The sequence below is a fragment of the Pieris napi genome, chromosome 22, assembly GCF_905475465.1.
Source record: "Pieris napi chromosome 22, ilPieNapi1.2, whole genome shotgun sequence".
Taxonomy (NCBI): domain Eukaryota; kingdom Metazoa; phylum Arthropoda; class Insecta; order Lepidoptera; family Pieridae; genus Pieris; species Pieris napi.
This window is the reverse complement of record NC_062255.1, coordinates 6,264,461-6,291,851: the sequence shown is the minus strand read 5'-3', so window position 1 is coordinate 6,291,851 and position 27,391 is coordinate 6,264,461. Positions and strand designations below refer to the sequence as shown.

Here is a 27,391-nt window from a genome sequence, read left to right as displayed (position 1 = left end):
TTCATTCTCGATCCCCGTATTTCACTTCGCTTCAAGTCTTTTCGGCTCTCTTTACCTCATCTGCAACTGTACGACGCCAGGTTTGCTTGAGACGGCCACGCTTCCTTTTTCCTTGCGGGTAATCCTATCAAGCGCCTACTTTGGGATATAATTGGAATCTCATCGGAATGTATGTTACTGTAAAAGTTCGAACTATGGTTAATCTTAAGATTTAAGTGTAAGTCTTAGGATTTACCGACATGAGTTGGTAAATGTAAGTATTTCTGAAAATACGACGATTTTTTCGAGCTTTTACCATTCGAATTCAGTATATATGCTAGGTTTTACCACTGTCAGCTGGTAGATGTTGGTTTTAGGAATAAAATAATGAGTAATTCTTAATTATTTACTTTAATGTACTATTAGACAAAACAGGTACATAGTATTATAAAGGTATCATATGATAGTAATAAGTACAAACTAATACCAACTTATTTAAATTATTTTGAAAACACACATAACGTATATCTCTGAATATCTCAATCTCTATCATATCTATCTAACTGAATCAGTAGTTCTCTATTTGGAATTTAACAACGAAATACAAACATAATGCTTACATAAGCTAGTGTAACTTAATAATTATTTTTGTTTTTCAACATTTACCGTGCCATTAATGTAAATCCTAAGATTTACCAACGAAATGGTGGTAAGCGTTCGAATCGCAAACCTTTTGGGACATTTACCATTAGGAATTGGGAGATCTTAGGTTTTAATGGAATATCTTAGGATTTACTGCAGTTCGAGCTTTTACAATAACATGTATATACATTTCGACTTGTGTCGCTTGATCTGCTGGCTAATCGGGGTATCTCGGCAGCTCTCCCAAAGTTGCTCGTTAGAGATCTTCTTGGGCCATTAGATACCCAGAATACGGCGAAGACAGCGGTGCACAATGACTTGGAGCCGGATAAAGATAGAACTACGAAATTTAATGTCCAATTAATTTACGATCGGTTTAACTAAAGCAGTGAAACCCGTTTTATCTGCCGTTCTGATCTATGGAGAACTTACTTAAAACTTACTGCACGGCTTAAGTAACTGTTATGTTTTAATAACAAATCTTTTGAAGACCTTCATTATGAGGGAAGTTGATTCATAAGGTTATACTGTTTACTACTATGTAGTAATATACAGATGACTTGAACAATGATAATGATAATAATAAAAGCCAACATTTTGACTCTTCGTAAAAAGTATATTTTTATATTAGCTGCAATTCTCCCACAGCTATACCCCTTTATATGAAAGTACATATATCGAGAGTCACATGACATTGAATCTTCCACTCAATATAACGGTATCTGGCCGAATATTTTTATCTGAAAGAGATATCAATAAAATATACTTATATTTATCAATGTTACTGGTTTTTTTTCAATCGCTCGTATCGATATCGGTATCATAAAGGAAAATTTTATAAACTCTTAATGTAAGAAGATATGGTAAACAATTTATTTAAAAGAATTGTTTTTTTACAAATTGTGCTTTTGATACCGATGTAACAAAGCTTATACTAGGCCCATCAGTTCTAATATTAGTGAAATAGGGGTAACATTTAGTAGTCCAGTGGCGATGATAATAAGAACGAATAGTTTTGATATAGAAGTAGAAAAATTTCATACTTGAGTATGGGAGGTACCATATGCCCTGAGTAATTTTGATACAAACCAAACAATGTTTCCTCCATCAAACATATTTAATATTATCAGTAGCACGCTATCACTAGCGAAATTTATCAAACACCAATAATTTTTATCAAAATCAAAATACCCATATCTCTATATTGTCATACATCTTGACCGTCATACAATCGCCTACATTCGAAATTTAAAATACGTGTCTTTGACACTTGTTGATCTTAAATTTTCCACATATTTCTCAAGGTTTAAAGTACGACGACAGAAATAGGTTACGACTTAAAGATTATTCGAATAGCTGTATCTTCGCTATAATGGCTCTGACCGAGAATAGATCGGCTGTTAATTTCCGTACCGGTCATTTTAGTTTTAATTTATTGATCGCATTCGACTTTATTACGTTATCTACGTGAATATATACATACATTATACAACGAAAATAGCTATATGCATCGCATTTATAATAAATAGTAGCTTTATAAGGAAATAATATATCTGTCAAGAAAAATCTAAGTGAAAATCTCTTAGGTACTAATAAAAATTGTATTGCATGTAACTATATGATTGCTATTGACTTTATACAATTATACGACGATATTGAAGTTTGTACGTTTTTATTTTTAGATACATTTCGCCCTAATTTTACCCTTTTAGGCTTAGATTTTCCAAAAATCCTTATGGAAATATGTAATCCATCAAATCCTACAATGTTAAGTTCTTGCACCTTCAAGTTCTGCGTTAATGAATCGTTCAGGACAAATAATTTTATACATATAGATTGCAAACCCAATTTCAATATATCGATATCCAGCAATGAATTATTCAAATATGCAAAAATGTATGTAATACTTCATGTATGTGATATGTGTTAGGTATAAGCTTTGCGAGGTAATACCGTGATCCGAATGTCAAGTATTAAATACATTCGTAGACATAATTGATTAGGAAATACGTAACGTGATCAAACTAGTTCATAATAGGGCTGCTAAAGGGATATTTTAATTCCATATAAACATAAACCAATGTTAAGAAACGGCTCCAGTTTTAAGACGTCCGGAATTCATCCCTGTGGTATCCCACTTACTTTACATTTAGGGCCCTTATTTACTAGGTTATATACTTCATTAAAAATAACAATTAATAATATAATCATAAGAAACCACAGGAAGATTGAAAACTTCACAACGAGGATACGAAGATTGAAATGGAAATGGGCTGGTCATATAATAAGATAGAAAAGTGGAACAAAAAGATCATATATTGGTACCCAAGAAATAAGAAAAGAAAACGATGTAGACAGTTTCGAAGGTGGGAAGACGAAATAAAATCCGTTACTGGGGAAATATGGACAAGGAAAGCTCAGAACAGAGCAGCGTGGAAAGAAATGGAGGAGGCCTTTGCCAAAGTTGGGAAAACAGATGGGTTGTCGGTGTCACCGACTCACTAGTGATAATAGTTTAAGTTTAAAATTATGCAAAAGTTTCTGTCGGAATAAAGGCTTTTATTATTATTATCGGCAACACACTCGCGAGCCTTCTGGCATTGAGAGTGTCCATAGGCGGCGGTATAACTTAACATCAGGTGAGCCTCTTGCCCCTTTGCCCCCTGTTCTATAAAAATAAAGTGCCCAGCCATATATTTGCAAGCTGTGATATACAATAGAGTTGTTGCAGACAATGTTGAATGAGTATTAACTTTTTCTTGATGTCTGGAATCTGCCCTTTACCCATGATGCAATTTGGGTAAAGGGCAGACAATGCTAAGCATAAAAAGGCGAAAATTCCCACCTTGTGGACAGCTGTAAAATAATGAGCACAAATAATAACAATTTAAAACCAATTAAACAGTTTCTGAATAATATTGGTTATTAAGTGAAAGCCATCAAAACTAATGGAGCACATTGTTGTTGATATAAGGCAAATAATTAAGATGTTCAATTTATGGGTTATAAAATACGTATTATTGCGTCTGTTTCATGATAATTTCAATGTCAATCTAATAGGCAAGTAGCTGATTATCCGCTTGTGCCTGACACACACCGTCGACTTTTTTAGGTCTAAGGCAAACCCGTTTCCTCACGATGTTGATAGAAGGTCCATTGGTGCACAGCCGGGGATCGAACCTACGACCTCAGGTATGAGAGTCGCTGGCTGAAGCCAACACTGCTCTATACAATTACTATATATAAAAATTTGCTACTGAATCTTTGCCTTCATCACTTTAATGTCATTCGGTTAATTCACGAATCATTGAATTAGATTATAACTGTCATAATTAAACGAATACATGTGGCACACTGGCGGTTTAATGTAGAATAGCACCTTGGAGGTATATACTAATAGCAATAGATTAGTTAGAAAATACAATAAAAAAGCAAACTAAACTATACCCTAATACCTACCTGTATTTATTTATTTCTATAAGATTATTTATTTAATTAACAAAATAAGAATATATACAAATAGGAAAAATAACACAACATTTTAATCTATTACTGTTCAGTAATAGATTAAAATCAGACATGAAGCAGTTCACTCAACGGACAATTAAAAAGGTCTGTTCATCTATTCAGTTCACTAATTATTTTCATACATTGTTTCATGTGTACCCTTTTCGAGAGTTAAAGACCCCTATCCTAGGCTGAATATTAGTGTCGGCAATCATCAAAAACAATTCAGTACTCAAGTCGAATTGACAAATAACACACGATACCTCTAAAATTCCAATGTTGATTTCGCAAAACTACATTATTATGTATCGGAGACCGCAGAAAATTGTACATAAATATTTATGAACCGTCATTTGAAACCTATAACACACACGAATGAAATAACGGAATGTATGTTAAAAAATGCAGCATTATATATCATCAGTTTAGAAATGTTACACATTTCAGAATACTTGATAACAATCGTTTAAAAATGCCATTTACCTACTTAGGCCCTCAATTTGTCAGATTGCGTTAATAAAGGGATTAGAGGTTATAATTCTTATCGTATGTAAAAGATATTTAGGGTATGTTTAACAATGTATGGTTAAAGTACCAAATAGCTATGCAACACATAAATTATTTGGAATATTTGTGCTATTTGATACTTCATCGGACTCATAACTTATGATGGACTTTATGTGACGAATAGCGCTATCTGACAGTCGTGAAACGCAACAATAGTGTTTATCCTACCAATAAGTAATAAATGGCTAATTTGGAACTTATGTAGAACTTATGTAGAACTTATCCGTACATTATGAAACAGACCCTTAGTATAGCAAAATAATATTACTAATAAACTACTAAACTACTACTTAATGAGTTTTAATTAGCTTAGCCTTAAAGGTTAATTATAAGAGGGGTTTAGTTATCTTAAATTCAAAGATTTTGTTTCAAGAAGCAATAAAATTCTAATCTGAATAAAACGTTTTTATCGGAATAAATATGTAACCACCAGTTTCTATGCACTGATATGTATGTATTTTAAAATAGATTTTGTATATTCATTGAATGAATGTACGTAGGTTACATGATAAACTGGTTTTATATAGATAGAATTCGAAGTGGTTTCTTGTCATAACTTTATCTCTGTTTAGCTAAAGATTCAGTCGACGGAAATCGAATGTCGAAAAAAAAAGGCAAAAAATGCCAAATTAAAGTACATTACAAGTTTTTTTATATAATTTTTATCTATACTATATACTAACATATAATTTCTTATTAGTTTGCAAGAACCTCTCCGCAGGTGAAAGCCTCCTTCAAGGATCTCCTGCTGCTGTTGCAAGTTGAAAGTTGTTGCCCTGCCCATCTCCAGTCAACAATTGGAGCAAGTTAGCAATTTAGGGCATCGCTAGTTAGTAATGCTTCTTCTTCTGTGTCTTATTTTATTAATTGTTCCCCTTTGACAAGTTTTGATTTGGTCTTTTTAACTGGTATGTATATTTTCAAGTCTGACAGGCATACCTTAGACATGGCAAGAGACAGCTTGACATGTCGTGACAGCGTGACAGTATTACTGGCATTTTGCTTTTAAAAATTTCCTTTAAAGTCTAAAACTTTATCCAAGCATGTTAAATTCGTTATAAAGTTTGGTTTTTGAACACTTTTTGTTTTCCCTGGACGGTTGTGGTCATAGTTTTCCACTGTGACTAATCGAATTGGAAGACTTAATATTACTTATGTGGTTTGTTAAGTTTCTATAAAATGTGCGAGAGGTCTGTGACGTCCTGTTCTGGTGTTGTGTTTGTCTTTTTTGTTATCTACAAAGTTTAACAAGCTTGGTTCCAGTACTCCTGAGACACTGTTAGATCCTCTTGTTGATGAGAGAGTTTTCATGGATTTGTTATTTTGATTAGCATGTTTGCTAGATTGGCTTTTGTAGATGGGAGTTGTGTGTCGGTTGCTTTTTGTCATTGGGTTTTATTATGACAAGTGTGTCGCATATTATTTTTAATATTAAATAAGCATATCATTACCGTGTCATCAAATGTCCACACTCTTTTATTAGATTAAAATTATTATTTGACGCTTTCCTCACCCTACTTAAGCAACAAATGTTTTGGCGATTTGACAGTAATATTATTCGCACTTGTAACACACGTATTTTGATAGTACAGGCAGATTGCCAAAGAACCAGGTTCAAATTCAATTAGAAGACGATTTATATATTACTTTTGGCTATCTACTACCTTCCGTTTGGGAATGCAATTTAAGGTATCAATAACGTTTGCGGTGATGAAATAGATCAAAAGTCATTGAAAACGGATCTTATTTGTAAGAGCTACCTTTTCCTTTCACAGAACCGTCCTAGGTTCTAGCGCTGCGTTCTTAGGGCGTGTAAGTTAGCATTAATTTTCCCCCTATAATTCATTCTTTCCACTTTTCTAACTTACAGTTTCGCAGATCTGTCTCAGAGCAGAGCAATCTTTTCCAAAATCTTGCAAAATTATCATTTATATCTCTCGCTTTTTAGATCACTTCAGATTATTTTTGAGGGTTTTGTTTATGAAATAATATTTGTACATTGTAATCAGTAGAAATTATATAATATTTTTATTAGTTTTATCAATAACAGAACAGAAAATTATTTTATTTTTAAGAATACAACTTTTTTTAAATACTAATTTAAAATGGCACATGTAAATAATATCAATTCCATATTTTAGGAATCAACCATGCATATACGAAGAACTAAATTTAAAAAATAACGTATTAAACATTAATTTTAATTGATATCATGGTATCAAAATTACCGCATTATTGATAAAAAAATCACCATCCTCCATACATAGTGTGTAAATTTTTTTACATGAGTAATTGGTTTTTCTGTCCTTTTTTCTAGGACAGTATACACAACCAGACAATAAAGCTATACTACTATATATCGGGATAAATTATTGGGTAGAAGGGCTACAAACATTAATGCTTGGTCCTAAATCCAGTCTCGGTATTATAAAAGAAGTAGGTAAAGGAGTAGGATGTAAATTGAGTCAGTATTTCAGTTTTCAAACAATTCTCGCAAATCTTAAACAGCCATTGCGTGTTTGATGTTTCTAGTTTAATTTTAGGTTTGTTTATTTTTTCTCTTCGCAATACCTCCATTTGATTTTATGGAATAACGATTAAACTTTACGACCGTATAGTATTTTATTAGATTACATGTATACCCACTATAAATTAAAATATAAGTATTAGGATTAAATTATAGGAGTATTTATGTGTGTGTGTAGGGTCTAAAGAAGTGACACGATCCTAGTGTTTCTTATATCGATAATCAAATTTCAGACGGATTTTTATTGTTATTATTATGAAGCCTTTATTGCTGATAGTATAATATATAAACACTTATTTAAGTTACATAGTCTTATACATCACATGACCCGTTTTTTGGTAATCAGCGTGTCCTGTGACACATAGGCCTCTTCCAGCTGCTTCCATTCTTTTCGGATGTTAGCTCTTCTTGTCCAAGTTGTGCTACATAATCTTTCTATGTCGTCTGCCCATCTCTTGCTCTGTCTTTCTCTTTTCCTTTTTCTATCGCGTGGTTGCCATTCTGTTATAATTTTTGTCCATTTCAACCTGCTATCTCTCGTCATGTGCCCGGTCCAGCGCCATTTCAATTGCCTTATTTTCTCTATAATGTCCTCTACTTTGGTTGTTGATTTATCTATTCTGATCTTTTTCGATGTCTCAGTGTTACACCCACCATGCTTCTTTCCATTCCTCTTTGCCATGTTCTCAACTTTAAAAGATGTTTCTGAGATAATGCCAAATAGACGGTTTTAAGGATTTATTTATAAATTTATACAACGAATTCGCGTGTCATTACATTAAGTTTCATTCACGCATAAATGAGTTTGCTGCTTCTCGACTATCCTTCTATGCTGGGCGATGCATTATCAGAGATAATATTTGTTTAGCCTCGAACTGAACTTATGATCTCGGGTTATACGCCGCGAGTAAGCCATAGAAATAGTACAGTGTTAAGGCATAAGTATAACTTCCGCCGTTGCACCGTGCAACCCCGTGTGTAATCCTGGGCACGCAGTTGCTCCAGCGGGGGAACAGGGGTTCATGCGTCGAAAAGAAGGGATGCTAACGCATCCCTGCAAGCATCGTGCCCGACCTCCCCCAGCTTTATAAACAGGGTGAATTGGCCGATGTGAAAGGCCCTTGCTGTGCCAAGGTCCATTCCACATCATTCGTGGCCGTAGAGGACCGTGATAATAACGGCTGATCGCGTGGCTGGATGCGGACAAGGCTACGCTGTTACCGTGTCCTGCCCCGGGCGATTGCTGGTGGCGCCGTGGGGTTTTAGTGGGTATGCACTGTTGTGCAAGTCCCACATAACCCTTCCCCACCAAGGTCAACCGTGCCGCGGGAGGGTATGCGTAACGCATTTCCCCACGAAAAAAAAAAATAAGTATAACTTAAAACTTCTTAGACCGGTTGAGAAGATGTTTAGGTTAGTGAATGTATACATTTTTGAATCGTTGGTGAAAATTAGTTTTTAAGAAAGTGGTTAAAGATGGCCTCTGCAGTAGAAAAAGGGGGTGTAGAAGGTGCGTTTTTTGGGTAGCTTATATCTAGGTTTGCGTTGTTTATGATGTAGTGTGGTCGGTGTTTATTTCCAAAAATCTTCAATATTAAATTCATTTTCTAGAAGAATTTGTAGATCCAATCGCCACCTACTATCAACAAATTCAGTATCATATTAGGATTTATGTGAGTGTCAAATGTCATTTGATTTAATATTTCATTTAAATCGTTAAATATCACAACTAGGACAAATAAATCGTTTGATTTGTCATAAATATCTGCATAATCGTTTAAATAATTGCATTCAGCTGCATTTATGTCGCTACTGAGAAAGCCTTGGTAAATTAAATTCAATGTCGCTAAGCAAACGTCGACAAAAAATTATTTGCGTCATCAAAAGTGCTCTATTATAGTCTAGACTTGAGTTTTAATGGAAATTAATGAAATATTAGTTAAACACTAGGTAGTATTTGTGCCATGCTTTTCTAAAAATTATATGCCCCTATGTAACATCAACAATTCATATTATTAAAAATTGAATTGTTACCTTAAAGAACTTAAATGATTGGTTCTTGAAAATTGTTATCGATAAGTAAGTACATTTTCAAAACAGCAAGAACGTCGAGTCCATTTTCGAATTGCAATTAACAATCAAATGCCCCTGTGGGGCGTGGGCCCTACGTTGGTCACAATGGTTTAAAATTTAAATTTTGCCAACAACGTACGTGTTGGGAACACAAAATGGACTCGACGTTCTTGCTATTTTGAAAATGTACTTACTTATCGTTAACAATTTTCAAGAACCAATCATTTAAGTTCTGGTAACAATTCAATTTTTAATAATATAAATTGTGTATGTTACCATGCTTCTTCTTAGTGCAGTGGCCCAGGCAACTACTTTTTCAGGATATCTGCCTTCATTGCGCTCTTGATGTAGTATTATATGCTACACTATCTATATCATTAACATACTTTTATGACGTCAGTAATGACGCTATTTATCACTTGGAAATAATATACAGCAATAGTTGTTACCAGCTGGACTGGGAAGGTGGCCTTTGGTTTGGCACCTCAGCCCCTTATTATGACTATCAAATTCTCTTGCGATCTTCTCAGTTATGAGTCGACTACGCGTTCTAAGCCAATGTGATTTAAATGAAATTCGCCCAGCTTATTAGCCTCAAAACAATAGATAAATTGAACACTTGTTCTATTAATAAATTCATATTAATGATAACCACATTGTTGGTGTTGCAATATAAAAATAGGTTACCCATTCTATATTTGTAATATCTGGTAAATATAACCAGTCGAGTCAGAGCGGGTTATCGGATTGACCATTCCTGTACATCTATTTTTAGAACAGTTTAGTCATACGATTTACATCTACACGTTTCCGTTGGATGATTGAAGATTCATGTATGCACTCAACACTTAGATGTTCTTGTCTAAGAGTTTAAGAGACGTACACATTTATGACGTTAGAAAGGATTAAGTTTTATTTCAGTTCGGATAAATATCTGAGCGTTTTAAGGCAGTTTCCACGCCACGAACCAGCTGTCCACTGAAGCATTTCCGAACCATTTCGACATAGGGTTCTTCAAGAGCGTACCAAACTTAAAATGCCGGCAACGCATTCGAGAGCCTCTATGTGACTTAATATAAGGAGAGGGCAGGCCGTTTGCTCTCTGTTATGTAAAAACTGGTGTAGGAAAATATTAAAATGACTAAGAGCACCTCATATGGATATTTATCACGAGACACGGAGTAGAATCTTTTTTTTTCTTTTTTTTATTCACACCAATTGACCTAGTCCCATGCTAAGCTGGTGAAGCTTGTGTTATGGGTACTAGGCAACGGATATACATACATATTATAGATATATAGACATATAAATACATATTTAAACACCCAAGACCTAAGCACAACACCAAATGCTCATCACATCGATGTTCGTCTCAGCCGGGGATCGAACCCGGGACCCATGGATTCGCAGTCAGGGGTACTAACCACTAGACCAATGAGTCGTCGTCTTATTTATGAACATTGGTTGGCCAGACCCGGAGATACAGCTAGAGATAATTTCTTAAGTTTGTTTGAAGTACCAACTCGTGCTGAAAACCACTTATAAAATATTTAATCGCTACTTTCGTGTACAAATAATACACTTAAGTGTGAAGTATAATCATCACATATACTGTAAAGCACATTTATCGATAAACTGCTGTTGCCCATGACTATGTTCGCATATAAAGCAAACTTTATACAAGGAGCACTTTGTTAGAATTTGCATATTACCACCGTCTTAATGTTGTTTTGACTTGAGCATTCACTAACATAACAGAGAATTCGCAGAGAATTTTTCAATCTGTCGAACTGAACAACCAAGAGCCAAATTTCGCTACGAACATTTTCTTGATCTATTTGATGGTCCAAAAATATTTATAATAGACGGCGGATTAATGACAGAAGCTCTTCTCAGCAAAAAGCTTGAAGCAAAACTGTATTTTCACTAGAATTTTTGCCTACCTTCATTTTTCTGTGAATTTACTTGTAATGAACATTACAAGTTTATCAGGACCTTTAGAGTGCTTTCTACTTAGAAATGTTAAAATAAAAGCCTCGCATCTTTTAATTCGTGTATTATATATTTAATAAAATAAAAAAATTACTCCTATCTACTGTCGTTGTTGGGTTGAGTATTCAGTATGGTCTTATGTATTTTTGCACTTCTTGCTTATCTTATCTAATGTATTATATTTTCTCACAGTGGTTGCCTGGAAGAGATCGCTCGAAAGCGATAAGGCCGCCACTTGCCTCCTTTTCATTTAATTATATCAATTGTATTTTCTGCAACGAAGTGTTAATAAAAAATATATGGCAGACTGCGGATGGTTGGATGGTCGGATGGATGGATCTCCATGTATGCTTTTTAACCATATATCAAAGACAATAATAATTAGACGCCACAAAGACCTCCATGGCTAGGTTTTTCTAGAATTTTTTCTTAAATATTCTGTAATTAATAATAAAACTGTATGTTTTTAAAATCGTAAAATGATTATTGTGTTGGCAATTCATTGAAAATTATGTAAATCTAGATAATAAAGTGTCGTGAGTGGTTTGCCCTTTATCACTAGCTCTTAGCTGTTTGTGTGTTGAAATAGGTCCCACGGAAAAATGAAAAGGTCTAGGACTGGATAAGCATTTTCAATTGGTTCAGATATTGAACTAGCTTATAAAAAAACAAAACATCATCACATAGACTTGTGGTATTCCTTGGTTCAATTGGATTATTTTTATTTAGTATTAGTTTCTCACTATATTCGTGGACACTGTACCTATAAAAACACAATTGCAGCATATCAGCTTTGACGGCTCATTGGTCTAGTCGTTAGTACCAGACTGCGAATCCATGGGTCCCGGGTTCGATCCCCGGCTGAGACAAAACATAAATTTGATGAGCATTTGGTGTTGTGCTTAGGTCTTGGGTGTTTAAATATGTATTTATATGTCTATCTATCTATAATATGTATGTATATCCGTTGCCTAGTACCCATAACACAAGCTTCACCAGCTTAGCATGGGACTAGGTCAATTGGTGTGAATTGTCCGATCATATTATTATTATTTAATATTATTATTAGCTTTATGCCCCTGTATACCTACCATGATGGTCTCAAAAACTAGTTATGGTTATGGCTGATGCCTATTATAATGATTTTAGCCAAGTTAGTAAATAAAGATGCGCGCACTAGTCTTCTTAGTTACGTTATCATTACTTAAGGAATGTTAAACCTGTTTCAAACTTGATATCTCGTTTCGTCCCACGCTGAAAGGTATAACCCACTCCGTAAAGAAACAAATCTAAAGAGAACACTAACCGCCCACGGAGACCTTAAGTTATTTCTAAGAGCTGCGTAAAGAACGGCGCACCTCAGCAACGGATTTTAATACTTAATTACTAAGCTTAAAAAAATTTCATACGACACTAATATACAACAGATGTTTTGGATTTAAAATCACTTTTATTATATCAATCGATAAATTAAGTATCGAAATTAATTCCCCGATTAGACGATTAAGGATAAGATACAAAGTCGACGTTCGTCTAAGTTTGACTACGTATAAAACACTTTTAACTATGACAAAATAAAAAAAAATAAAAAAATCTTTGCTATTAGTCTTAAGTATATTTTAATGAACGACTTACGGCTGTGTGTGTCCCTTGCTTGCATATTAGCGGTCCTTTTAGTCACTCCACGCATGATATTATATTGCGATATATTGTGCAAACGAAAGACCGAGCTTAACGCCGTTATGTTAGATTAGTTTCTTTTATGACCTGGATTATATAATCCAGTCCATAAAAGAAACTAGAAGATGAATATTCATCTTCTATAGTGCTATAAATACGTAACCTTTTGTTTTATCACCGAAAATAACATATTAGCAATTCTAATGTGAATATTTTGTTTAATTCACGACGTACTTAAATAATAATAATTAATTATGTGATTCAAAATTCTAATTCAAGTTATGACGATGTTGTATATTGGCATTGTTTATCCGATAAAAACTGTATACTAAACCACAAATGAATAAACAAGTAAGTTGTGTAAAAACTAGATTTATTATAAGTATTTGATTTCCAAGAGAAGATAGAAAAACTAACCAATGACATTGAATTCAACAATTTAGGATTGGGACAATATTCATTGTTGAACAACAAATTATTAATATTATTTGGTATAATGATGCTCTTATCAGAAAAAACTAAAAATAGATCACGGACATTGTGTCCATATCGAATATAAATAACTTCACATACGATAAGTAAGGATTGTAATTTGTACTTCCATATGGTCATAACTTTTATATTATTTTTTGCTCTCCTGAAATAAATAAATGCCAATGGCACATATACTAATTTCACTGGTATTTATTTCGTATATTTATCATAAATCATATTTTTCCTTAATTTCATTGCTATTTAAGTGTCAACTTAACAGAAGTTTAACCTGTAGTTGACATGCGCGCCATCTAACGATTGTCATCATTCATCATTGTATGTTAATATGTGTTCACGTTATAGCAGCTCCGCTATCCGACGCTAGGTGTCGCTGTTTCAAATTTGTTTATAATAAATAATATAAAATTAATAAAGATTACGATGGTATCTTCTTTATATATATTATAAACCTCCAACTTTTAATAAAATAATTTGCTACTACCAAATAATTTTATAAAAATATATGCGTAATATTAAAAAAATACTAAACTAAAGAATTGCCATTTTTACTTTACGCAAAGAAGCTAGATTACTTATGGCATTTTCAGGAAGCTTATTTACGTTTCAGTTTTATCTTTGGACCTAATGTGCACAAAAATATTCCCCATGATCCTGTTTGTACCTCTGATGTGATGCAAAGGTCGTTTAGAGTCTTACAAAGAATAGTTCCACACCTAGAGAAGACAGCAGCAGAACTGGCATTTTTGTATCTACGGACTACTCTGCTTCAACTTTTTAAAAATAACAACAATGTGTATGTAATAAAAACCAGTAAGTTTCAGAAAAGCACACTACTATAGACCTATGTTGTATGCCTATGTTTTGTGCGGATGTTACCAGATAATAATCCACAATACCGTCAATTGACATTTGCCATCAGTTTGATACAATTCCTTTGACACGGCGCGCGCGTCACGTATAGATGAAGTGGTGATCGCGAAATCTTATGTGTAGTGATAAATTATAATCGTGTTGTGTAGAATTGTCCGGTATGTTTTTAATTAATCCTAAATTTCGCTTATTATGTTTTTAATGAAGGTTCAATACTTGAGTAAAAAGTACACATGTTTAAACAAATGCTACCCGTTGATATCAACACAATAATTAACCACAAAAAGTTTTTAATAATTTCAAGTATATTTAATCAATATAATTGTTTAATATGCATAAAATTATTTTTAACTTTTATGCATATTAAACAATTATACTTTGCGTAATAATTTCGTTATGAGATTGACACTCAACAGGGTTTAAATAAAGATATTAAATTAAAAGTTTAATTGTACCTTATCTTACAAGGAATCTTAAAGATTGGCTGTATTTAAAAGACGTGGTTGCTGACTTCTCTTAAGAAATTTAAGTTCACCACTTACTACACAGTCATAATTTTAATATTCGTGGTAGTTCGAATATATCCTAACCTAAAATGTATGTGAAACGAAACGTTTAGGTAAAAATTAAACATTTATACAAGATTTAAGATAAAATAAACAGTGGCGCTACAAATTTTTTAGGTCTGGGCCTGATTTCTGTATCTGATTATGATCATTTGTCAATCAAATATAAGCTGGGTGATCAGCCTCATGTGTCTGACACAAGCCGTCGACTTTTTGGGTCTAAGGTAAGGTTTCATCACGATGTTTTCCATCGCCGTGCACCGTGCGCCGCGCACTGAAGCCACTAGGCCAATACAAGATTTAATTTAGATTAAATTGTGTTTTACTGTTGTTATGTTTCCTTGATTAACGTTTATATGTTTTAGTTTTATTTTCTATAATATGTATGTAATTTTGTGCATGCATACAGTATTGAACTTATAAATAGAATAATAATTATAGATCAAAAGATATGTTTCGAGAAAAATGGATGTGTTCACAGTTCAGTGGACGCTAGAGTTGCCCTCCGGACTCTGAATATCAGCTGTGCGATTCTGTAACTCACTTTTCGAACTCACACAGCAGTTTTCACAGCGGCGGTCGCGCTCAAATCAGTCGTAAAGCAGTTATTTTACGATTTGGCATTCTGATAAACAATAAACTACAAGCTCCCTCCTTATGAGTGAGTTACAGAATCGCAAGGCAGTAAAGCAAGTCTCAAACTCAAATGGAGCACGGGCCAGATAAACTATTCATAATTTTTCTCTGCCAAGTAGATCATCAGCTTTCTGATACACACCGAAACGTACGTACGTAACGTATGTTAAAAACGTATTAGATTTTTACGTTCTTTGCTGCTTTCCTTTGCCATTTGTTAGTGATTATAGTATACGCTAGTATACTATAATCGGGCAAACGTCGTTTTGCCATGTATACCATTTATAATAAAAAAAATAGGGGTTGATCGTAGAGGGGTGAAAATTATATGTATTTTTTAATGCTGTATCATAAAAAAAAAATACCTAAAAATTAAAAAAAACATTAGCGGTGGACTACCCTTAACATTTAGGGGGATGAAAAATAGATGTTGTCCGATTCTCAGACATACCCAATATGCACACAAAATTTCATGAGAATCGGTCAAGCCGTTTCGGAGGAGTTTAACTATAAACACCGCGACACGAGAATTTTATATTATAGTATTGCGCATATAGAAAGAAGTCTTTTGATGTTCAACGCAACGTGCCTTTGTTGGGGCTGAAAATTCCAGTTTATATAAAATAAAAATGGGATTGATTTACTCCAGTTCAAATATTGGCTGTTCTGCCTTACCAACAACTTGTATGCGGCGGAGAGTTTCTTGCCAGTTCTACACTCATGACTTGCGAACTGATAGTGACTGTAAATTTGGAATCAATTTAAGATCTTTTCTGTTAACGTTCATAAGTGTTTGTTACCTATATGAATAAAGCTATTTTGAGATTGAGTGACTATATGTTGCATAACATCCACTTAACCATAAACAGTGCAGCTGTTTTCTTATCAATTTTCATTTTTGATATACATTACAACTCAATAAGGTCAATGACCTTAATAGATTAGTAACGGCCTTGAATATACTCGTAATTAGGGATGCATCGATACGCTTTTTTGCCGATACGATACCGATGCCGATACACTTATAGGAATATCGTCGATACCGATACCGATACCGATACCAACGCTTATTGAATTAAAATTAAATTAAGGTAAAATATATCAAGTTAAGTTAAAGTTTATAATTTTTATTTTTTGTATATACTCTATACAAAAAATAGCCACAAACTTTGAATAATTTTAAAGGTTTTGTTACTAAGATTAAGAATTGAGAGTAATAATTAAAGAAAATAAATAACTGTTAATAATTAAAATTAACAACGATAACATTGTTGTAATTCTGTATTTTATTAAATTTGGCATCGAAAAAATACTTCTCGCGATAGCAGTTAAAAGCCAACTAAATGATCTTCAAATCTACGTTCAATAAAGTCTCAATGATCTCCCGCAAGCCATAATATGTAATAACTATGCGCTGGCAAAGATAGTTGACTCGAGTAAAAATTTTGGTCTACTAATCAATCCAACAAGAGTTTTACTAACTACTAACTGACGTGAGACTGATGGTAAATTATCGTGATTCATGTGCACTTTTTATTTTTCATATAGACTTTTTTTAGTTTATATGTAATATGTATTTTTGCCCTCTTTTTCATTTAATTATGTACAATTTTTATATTGTAATGCAAGAAAGTGTTAATAAATAAATAGTGTTTAGCGAAATGAAATACATATAATATACATAAATAATAATGCTTTGTCCCCAAGCGAATGATAGAGACAACAAACTGAATAAAACGCGGGGATTTCTCGGGCAACAATAGTCCATGGCTCGTTTGCAACAAACTAGATCATACAAAATGCGCGTTTACATTTTTTTTTTAAAGCGTGAAATTTGAAAAGTATCGGTGAATCGGCAATGAAAATATCGCCGATGCCGATATATCGGCAAACCCGAAGTATCGCCGATATATCGGTATCGGCATCGGTATCGGATGCATCCCTACTCGTAATTATCAAATTGTTACGACATATAATGTTTTTGAGTGACTTTGAATTATTACTTTCATTTTTTTATATATGACTATAAAGTCCTTCCTTCAACTATCACTGAATGTATACATTACGGTTCAGCCGTTTTGAATTCCTAGCGCGTTTTGGCTTTTAATTAATGTTACAATGTCCTTAGTCCATTCTAACATTGTAAGCAATTTCGTTTAAAACTTGAACTTTTTCCAAACCATAGCAAAGAAATTTCGTGTTAATCATAAATTTTATAAAAATGAAACTCGTATAAATTTTAACATTTTGAATTAAAAACTAATATTTATTATTTAAAACTATTATTTATATTTTATTAATAATTTATACCTATCATAATGCGCGGTTAAGTCGAAAGTCCCCCGCCGCGTCGCAGTCCTCTACATATACTCATGGGCAATATTGTAAAGTAATTGATTTTATTATTAGTGTAATAAACTTACAATGCTTCGTCATTTAAGGAAATAGGTAATTTATTTATTTATTTATTTATTTATTTGTAAACCTACAGCTAACATAAATTATATACAATTACAAACAGTTACATTAAAAATATAGCCAAATATGGAATACATAATAATACAATTAACTACAAAATGGTTCAAGAATTTATAAAAGGGAACAAACAAATAAAAACTATTCAATACATTTATCTAAGTGGTACCTAATTTGGTTGTGTTGTATGATGGTGTAAAAGTGAGGGTAAGTACGTGAAGGTGTGTATGTGGGGTATGCTCATGATGCAGGTGATTTTGCGCTATGGATATTCTTAATACCTCTTTTAATCATATTCCGCGACAGCTTAAACAGGTCGAGGCTTAAATATTGGTCGTTGTATGTCCGAGCTGCACGATACAAAACTGAGTTCCTTGCATAGTTAGTGTTAATGTGAGGAACATGGAACAAAGCACGATTACGAGTCTGGTAGGCAGGAACAAGGAAGGGCAATTTTTCTAGAAGGGAGCTACAATTAATTTTATTTGAGATGATGTCATGTAGTAGCAATAAATCGTATTGTTTTCGTCGAGAGTCTAAAGTATTTATTTTAAAATGTTCACACGCGTCATTATATGTATTAAACTTATTGTAAGTCTTATAGGAGATAAATTTTATGAAGTCTTTTTGGATCTTTTCAATTTTTTCTTTGTGTACAGTGTAACTAGGTGACCAAACCGAGCAACCATATTCGAGAATACTTCTTACGTACGTATAGTATAGCACTTTCATACAGTCGACATCATGAAAATGTTCACTAACACGTCTTACAAAACCAAGCTGCTTATAGGCCTTGTCAACTATTGTGTCAATATGGTTATTATACGTCATTTTATAGTCTAACCATATACCTAAGTCACGAACACAATATACTTCTTTTACAGATTTGTTATTAATATGATAGCTAAAGTTAAATTTGTTTTTTTTTCTGGTGAATGTTATTTTGACACATTTAGAAGCATTAACCGATATTCGATTTTGTCTATAATAATTGGAAAGGTTATTTAGGTCGGCCTGAATTTTGTGACAGTCTCCTTCTTTGTTTATTTCTAAATATATCTTTTTATCATCAGCGAACATAAGGTAATTTGAATCTTTAATGGTACTATTTATGTCATAAAGATATGCATTGTATAACAGGGGACCCAATATAGATCCTTGAGGAACTCCAGAACTTATACGAACAAAGTCGCTTCTAGCACTGCCAACCGCAACCGCCTGTCTACGATTTGTTATATATGAACAAAACCAGCGATGTAGGTCACCACGTATCCCTAGAAGTTGGAGCTTATGTAATAGGATGGTGTGATCCACTCTGTCGAAAGCCTTCTCAAAGTCTGTGTAAATTACATCAACCTGTGCACCACCATCCATACTTTGCAGTACATAGTTCGTAAACACGGTTAAGTTGGTTATCGTAGAACGTTTATTGATAAAACCATGCTGTTCATCGGGAAGTGAATTACTTATTATATTGTGGATGGCTTTATAAATTATCTTTTCAAAGACTTTACTGAAAGTATTAAGTATCGATATTGGTCGATAATTTTCAATATTCAGCCGCGAGCCACTCTTATGAATAGGTATTATTTTAGCTATCTTCCATACATCAGGATAAATGCCAAATGTGTTCACGGATAAGTTCTGTATTATGTACAGTGGTTCTGTAATAGCTTGAGCACATTTTTTGATAAAAATAGGTGGTATACCGTCATACCCAGCTCCTTTTTCCGCATTTAATGAATTTAGTATCTTCAATATATCAAATTTGGTTGTATTTAGTTTACATATAATGTTGTCGGTTACTTCCGTATTAGTCTGCAGAATTTCATGGTATGAAGGTGCTGCTTGTTGAAATACGCTCTCAAAGAAAGTACTGAATCCCGTGCATGCTTCCGATTCGTTATTATATATATTGCTTCCTAATTGTAATCTATTTGGATAGCCAGTGTTATTAATTCGTAAGGTTTTTAGATAAGACCAGATTTTCTTTGGATCTTTCTTTAACGATGTTTGTATTTTTTGCATATATAACTTAAAACATTTTTTTTGGACTGCCTTCTGTCTTGAACGAAGTAAGGAAAACTCATCGTAATCTCGTGGGTTTCCTCTTGCTTTCCATCGAGAGTGAGCGGTTCGTTTGTCGCGTATTATGTGTATGAGCGACTTAGTATACCAGACCGGATATTTGTTATGAGCATAAAAGGTAGTCTTAGGCACATACTGATCAATTCCACGGTGGAGGATTGAATAAAATTTCTGCACAATTATGTCAATGGTGTCGCCTCTTAGAGAGTCATTCCAGTCTATACCGTTAAGATATTCATTTAATTTATCGTAGTTAGCCTTCTTGAAGTTATACCTTATCTCCTTTTTTAATTTAATACTAGGCGTCATCAATTCCGTCAATTTCAGTTCCAGGCATGGATGGTTCGGGTCTTCTTTAACGAGATAGCTGCAAGATTTAGACACCTCAATGTATATGTCACTAAATACTAGGTCTAGTATATTTCCAGAGGAGTTTTTATGAAGATTATACTGACTGAAACCAAGACTACTGCATGATTCAATAAGCTTTGCACCCGCATTTTGTAGGTTTACAGTACCACGCCTAAGGAAGGTGGGATCAGAGGTAGGAGACCAGCCTATGTGGGGTAGATTGAAATCGCCAGCTATGATATAATGATCATTTGGGTGTAATGAGAAAATATATAGGAGAAAGTCTGTAAACGCTGTAAGTCTTACAGACTGCAAATCGTCAGGTGGTATGTATGCAATACATATATGTAGTTCGCGTTTATTGCATTCATTCGACGCGAGCGTACTAGCGGGAATAGTCAACCAGGCGCACTCAACGCCGTCGCACGTCCACTCGGCCATCTCTTGCGCATGCAGTGACCTTTTCGTACACAACATAACACCACCACCCGACGTTTTAGTAGAATTTTTAGAATTCCGATCGAGACGGAGCACATCATATCGGTCATCACATAATTCAGTATTGTAAAAGCCAGAAGTTAACCAAGTCTCGGTGATTAGAATAATATCGAAGTCGTTCATGAGTATGTTCTGTTTTAAATCTAGTGTTTTTGTGCGCAATCCACGGACATTTTGATAAAACAAACTTAGGTTATTTGTAATCATTGTTACTAAGTATGAAGGTATAAAAGTGTATGCATATATTTATATATAGTACTAGCGATGAAGACCCGAGATGTTTAAACACAGAATATTGAGGTTTTAACCGGCGCAAATGTTTGTATTTTTTAATAACATTTAATATCCATAGGCAGGTGTGTAAGTTGTATTTATGTAGAAGAGTGTTTTTATGAGTAGGTATAATGTTCATGTGATTTTGTGTGTATGAATGGTGGTTATGAATGCTCAAATTAGGTAGTAAGGCTACTATGTAAAATTTAATTTGTTTTGTGTAATATGGGTACTTAATATAAGAACATATAATTAACAGATTTTCTCCAAATCGCGCCTGATGTTTATTGATATAGCAGGAGATTCTTCGTTCCGGCGTAAAAAAATGCAGCAATTGCGAACCCACACAAATTTGAAACCTTTTTTTATAGCGAGAGCTTTTGCCTCTTTCAAAAGTTGCTTGTTTTCTGGGGTCAAATGCTCATTGACAAAGAACTTTTTCGATTCCCCTGACAGTCCTATATCCAGTGTTTGAATGCCTCGCTTTCGACGTAAGCCAGATAAAATTTTATCCTTAATATCACGTGATTTTAGGCGCACTACGATTGTCTTTGGTTTACCAGATACAGGTTGTTTCGGTTGAACGCGATTAGCATATTCGATGTGTTCATCCTGCAATACGACGTTTGCATGCTTTGCTATTTTTTTCACTAAGGCGTGTGTGGATTCGTTGGTGGAATGGGGTAACCCAACAATCTCGAGGTTGTTCATCCTATTCCATTGCTGTTGTTTATTTATTTGAGATTGCAGTTCTTTAATAAGGGTATTATTGTTTTGGACATCACTTTTCAAAATATTCACTTCCTCCCTGAGACACTCAGCCTCGTTCACAAATGGGGCGACGATTGATTTTATCTCTTCCCTTATCTCACCAAGAAGAGACATTTTCAGAGATTCTATCAGCTTAGATTCTAGGTGTTCAAGTTTGGAGTCTATTGCGTGTTTAATACCCTCTGTTATGAACAGCTGTAACTCATCTTTTGACACGCAACGGTCGCTCAATCCTATATCCTTCTTATTACGCCGCGCCTTTGATGTACGTATATTTTCAGGTGAAATACTTTGACCGCGATCCTCTCTGCGTAAGCATGGAGGACATATCCAGGAATTAATTAATGTCTCCGACGCAATATTCGCACATTCGATATGACAGCCTCTGAAGCATTTTGTACACCTGATTTGTGTACTTATATCCAGGTCTCTGACGCAAGCAATACACTTCGGCATTGTTTGTTATTTATTTATATTTACTCAAATTATGAGTCCAATCGAAAAAGAAAAAATTAAAAAACAATAAAAAAAATCTAAGATTTGATCCTTATTACACTTCAGATCAAGATACCAAAGAGCTATCTATGGATAGGTGCCAATCAGTTGCCGACAAATGTTGCGAATAAATTGAACATAACACAGCTTAAGTTATTCAAAAATGTTCTTACGTCTTATAATCAAAGTATTGATTATCACAAATCACTTCTAAAACAGACGACACTTCACTTTCACTATAGTTCTTATGATATGACTCAGACTACGAATTATGATGGCCAATTATTCCCAACGAAGTATGACGGTTAATCAAAAAATTTTCACAACTGAATAATTACAGTATACATATATCTTTGCTTGCTTCTACACGATATATGTTGTAGGCGATAGCTTAGTTTATTATAATCCCTTTATTGAACCTTTTTATGCACTTATTCTATTTTTAATCACAAAAATTATGTCGAGGCGACTTTGACTTTGCCTAGGTACCCTCAACAAATAGTAATTATTATTCTCTACTACTATGAACTAGCTAATTATCACTTGTCTATTTATATAACTTTGTTAAAGTGTTTGACTGATGTGCTTATAGGTACGTACACTATGTGGAGTTTTGATAATCTGAAAATATTACGGTCGTTGTTTTAAAAATATCATATGTAAAAAAATATTTTATGTACGATTTTTCTGATATAGTAAATCAGGATCCATAATAAATGGGTTGTTAGATATTCTGAATGAAACCGTATATTTTAAACTATACATTAACATAAGATTATGTCACTTCGGCCAGTAACAATTTCTATCGAGTTTTACTTTGTTTATATACATTTATGTAAGTGTTTATTTACTCAAGTAGATGAAGCGAATAGGATATCAATATACGTAACTACGAGTATGGTATCACGCGGTTTCAATTACACTATGCTTGCTAACTGGACGACGCATTAATCTCCATCTTATGTTTTCATGCTATGTATTTATTGTAGGAAAATGTAGTCCTAATAAAGCTACTAAGACAAAAGGCTATTTGAAAAAAAATTGCAGATAATTGCAGTCACTATAAAAACGACTTAAATTGTTATTTTTATTCTATTTAATAATTATTAAAAATATATAATTTTCAGAACCCGCCAAAACGCTCTAAAAATGGCGGCGTACCAGTTCTTAAGATGCCTGTTAAGTTTTTACGTGTTTAGCATTCTTAAAAAACACAAACATTATATTTCGATCAAATCAGTCCCCGTCTCATATATTATTTACAAAAATGCAAATATAACTAATTTGTGATCGTTCTTTGTCACGTGACTAACGTATAAATATCAATATTTTTAATTATGTGTTTTTTGATAAATTAATGATTATTTATCACTATCTCTTCTATTAATTAATTAATTCATTCATCACTCACTCAATAACACTTTTTTCGTACAGTCTAATAATCAATTACGATCCTAACTTCAATATTGAGTTGTACTACGCGGTCTCAAGGTTACGGCATAAGTGCTACAGATGTTGAGAGAACTTCATTGAATTTTACATAGAAAAACGTAATCGGTATTGCCATTGCTATCGAAAGCAACATAGTACCAACATAGTAACTTTGACCTTGAGATCGTGTCCCGTTTGTGCACTAATAAATTTATCTGTATGATTTATTAATATGTTCATACAAAACTTAGTACCTACTCGCCTATCAAGAACACTAAAGGTAGAAAACTGATTTAATGAAATCATATTTCGTATAGGGCTAAAATACTGGAATTGATACGTCAATACATTACTGGTGTAGTGTAAAGTACAAAAAAGTAATATAAAGTAAATAAAGATACATTTAAAGAAAATGACAATTAACAACGATCTCGTTCCTAGGGTATGTAAATATATGTACTAAAATATAAATAAAAATGTGATAATTGCGTTATAATTAAGTACACTTATGAAGTATATAACATTTATTTTATTTTAAAGCAAAAATAAACTAATGAATATTAATGATATTGAATTCTCATTTCTAATAATCAACAACAATTTTTACACTCTATGGTAATATTTTTTAAAGTAATATTTACCTTGCCACTTAGAGCTACTCTTTACCCTTTATTGAAGCCATAAAGTACCATGCAAGATAGCGTAAACTTATGGTAATTGGTTTGAACCAAAGTAAAACAGAAGCGCTAATAGCTTTAACCTTTCAATGAGGTATTATATCTAGACGATGTTGCAAATACATCTGTTAGTCTCAAGTAGTAATTGGGGACATAATGAGTAAAAACGGAATAAAATTTATTTTTGTCTAAAAGTAGTTTTATTATGCAAAATACTGGTTAGAACAGTGTTTCCCAAAGTGGTAAGGCTATTTGATTGTTAAGGGATTCGAAAATTTATTAGGAATTTGTATTTTAGTTTTTCATTATATGTTTTGAAGATTTATTGTGTTTCGTTAACAATATTCTTTTTTATAAAAATAAAAATTATGAATGTTAAACATAGGAATCTTAGAAAGGCTAAGATTAGATAGATAAAGTTAGATCATCACAGTCGGAAACTAGTGTATTACACAGAAGTAATGAAAAGCAGCAAATTTTATTAATTCTTAAATTTTATATGCTTTTATGAATGATTTATTAAAATATAATTAATACAACAATATACCTTTACAAGAAATATTCTATACCTTAATGTCTTTTGGGCCTTTAAACTTCAAATTTCCAGAGTAAACTTTTAACACATAAACAAACATCTCCGTCTTAACAAATAATTTTGCGGAGAGAAATAATTACCGCACAATAATTATCTTGATTTTATTGAATTATTTTGCATAATTTAACAAGTTTAACATAATAATGTCTCCAATAAACTCCAACAAGTGTTTACAGTAGCAATGCTCCCACACTAGCTATAATTAAAAGCAAAAGTTACGTTGTATTAAGAAGACGATTTAAGTATGTCATCTACATACACATACATACTATAACTTTTTTCATGTTCATTATACCATATGTAGTAGATAATCATTTTTAATAACGAAATTTTATCGAAGCCACTGAATACTTGTATATTATCTTATTAAATACTTATTTGGTGCTCTCGTTTATGGGTCTAGAATTCTTCTTCTTCTTCTTTTAGTGCCTCTCCATTACTGGAGGTTGGCCGTCAGTATCTTGAAGCGTGTTTTGTCCTGTACCAGGTGCAGCATCTCTTCCGCAGTTGCAATACCCGTCCACTCCCTAACGTTGCGAAGCCATGATTTCTTCCTTCTACCAACTCGCCGTTTACCCTGGATTTTACCCATTATAATTAATTGAAGGTATAGAATTCTAAATTTATCTATTTTTTCTAAAAGATTTCTTGTTACGATTGTCGTTAAGCAAAATGACGTACGAGTACGTAAATTTTTAATCGGGTACGTGTTCATTTTGAGGGTAGTTCAAAAAAACCAATAACTTTATTTGAAGATATTTCTTGGGCAGTGTTGGTCTAGTGGCATCAGTTGGCGACTCTCATCCCTGTGGGATCGATTTCCTTGGCTGTGCAGTGTGCACCCATGGACTTTCTGGCTATATGCGCATTTAAAATTAGCTCGGTGAAGGAAAACATCTTGAGGAAACCGGCTTGCCTTAGAACCAAAAAGCCTACTACTTGCCTATTAGATTGACAATGATCATGAAACAGATACAGAAATCTGAGGCACTAGAAAGGTTGTAGCGCCACTGGTTTTTTAATATATTTATGGATTAAAATATCAACAATGTTTTCCATTTACACCTGTTACTGGAAACGTAAATTATTTCGAAAACATGGTTCCAAAACAGGAGCGATCGACAAGCAATAATTTACATTCAAGGCGAAGTACCCGATAAATAAAGCAACATTATGTCGAATTCAAAATAAATATTTCTTATATCGAGATGATTTAAATCATTTAACCCGCCCCTTGTTATAATGGCCGGAATGGCTACTGATGTCGTAGTTTATGAAAAAACCTGTCATTTAAAAAATTACCGGGTATGCGTTGGAAATGCCACACGTCGTAAATTAATCAGAAAAACGTGCCCTTGTAGTTTCTCTGATTGCTGTCCTTTACAAATGAAACGATAATTATCTTTTGTTAAGATATTGTTTAATTCGTGTAATCGTGAGCGGGAAGGAGGTAAATTAAACTAAAATATTAGTGCATTTTATGTGTAATAATTACTCCCGCCTTGACTCTGACGCCGGGAAAATTTAATGCTTACATTTGCGCCAAATTGACAAATTTATAATCTATAATTCTAGTATTTTATTGGAAAATTATTTATATATTTGTGTATGAGCTATGTAAGGTTTTGCTTATCAATATTGAATTATTTATATCGAGAACCAACAGCTATAAAATTGATAATCAAACAGAGCTTGGTAAATATTCCGTTTCGCGGCACCAGCGATTTTGAAGCTGATTTTTTTTACAGTCGCGTTATGATCTGTATGTAACATCATAACTAGTATTGTTATGATGGCGCATAAAAAAAAATATTAATATACTAACCTAACCTAACCGAACAATATTAATAATAGGTTTTTTGGACAGCTCCGTCGCTGCGGGAAATGCAGCTCTCTCTCAGCGCCTCCGATTTTTTATATAAACTCTAGGGGTAAGGTAGACAAGACCACATGTGTAGTGGGGTGCTCTGATTCCGTTTTGGGTACTTTTGTATTTTTTTTTTTTTGGCAAAAAAGGTCATGCGCCATCATAACAACACTAGTTATGGTGCTGAGAACTCATGACGAAGTCATAAAAAAAATCAGCCTCAAAATCGCTGGTGCCGCGATACGGAATATCTACCCAGAGCTTTTACTTTGTAATACAGAATCGCCTAGTGAGCGTATTAGCCTAACATTTTTCTATTCAAGGTCGTGTACTGGC

The 27,391-nt window shown here is 33.5% G+C and overlaps 1 protein-coding gene across 2 annotated transcripts in view; it reads left to right on the top strand.

Moving 5' to 3' along the window:
• The window catches only part of LOC125060938 (cGMP-dependent protein kinase, isozyme 2 forms cD4/T1/T3A/T3B), a 119,930-nt gene that overhangs the window by 2,140 nt on the left and 90,399 nt on the right, over positions 1-27,391 (top strand). Inside the window, exon 1 of one of the 2 annotated variants that reach the window (XM_047666063.1) lies at positions 14,476-14,490. The exons of the other annotated variant lie outside the window; for it this stretch is intronic. The gene's annotated coding sequence lies outside the window, so the exon portion shown is untranslated. Of the gene's footprint in view, positions 1-14,475; positions 14,491-27,391 lie in introns of those variants that run through there. 2 annotated transcript variants of the gene reach the window in all.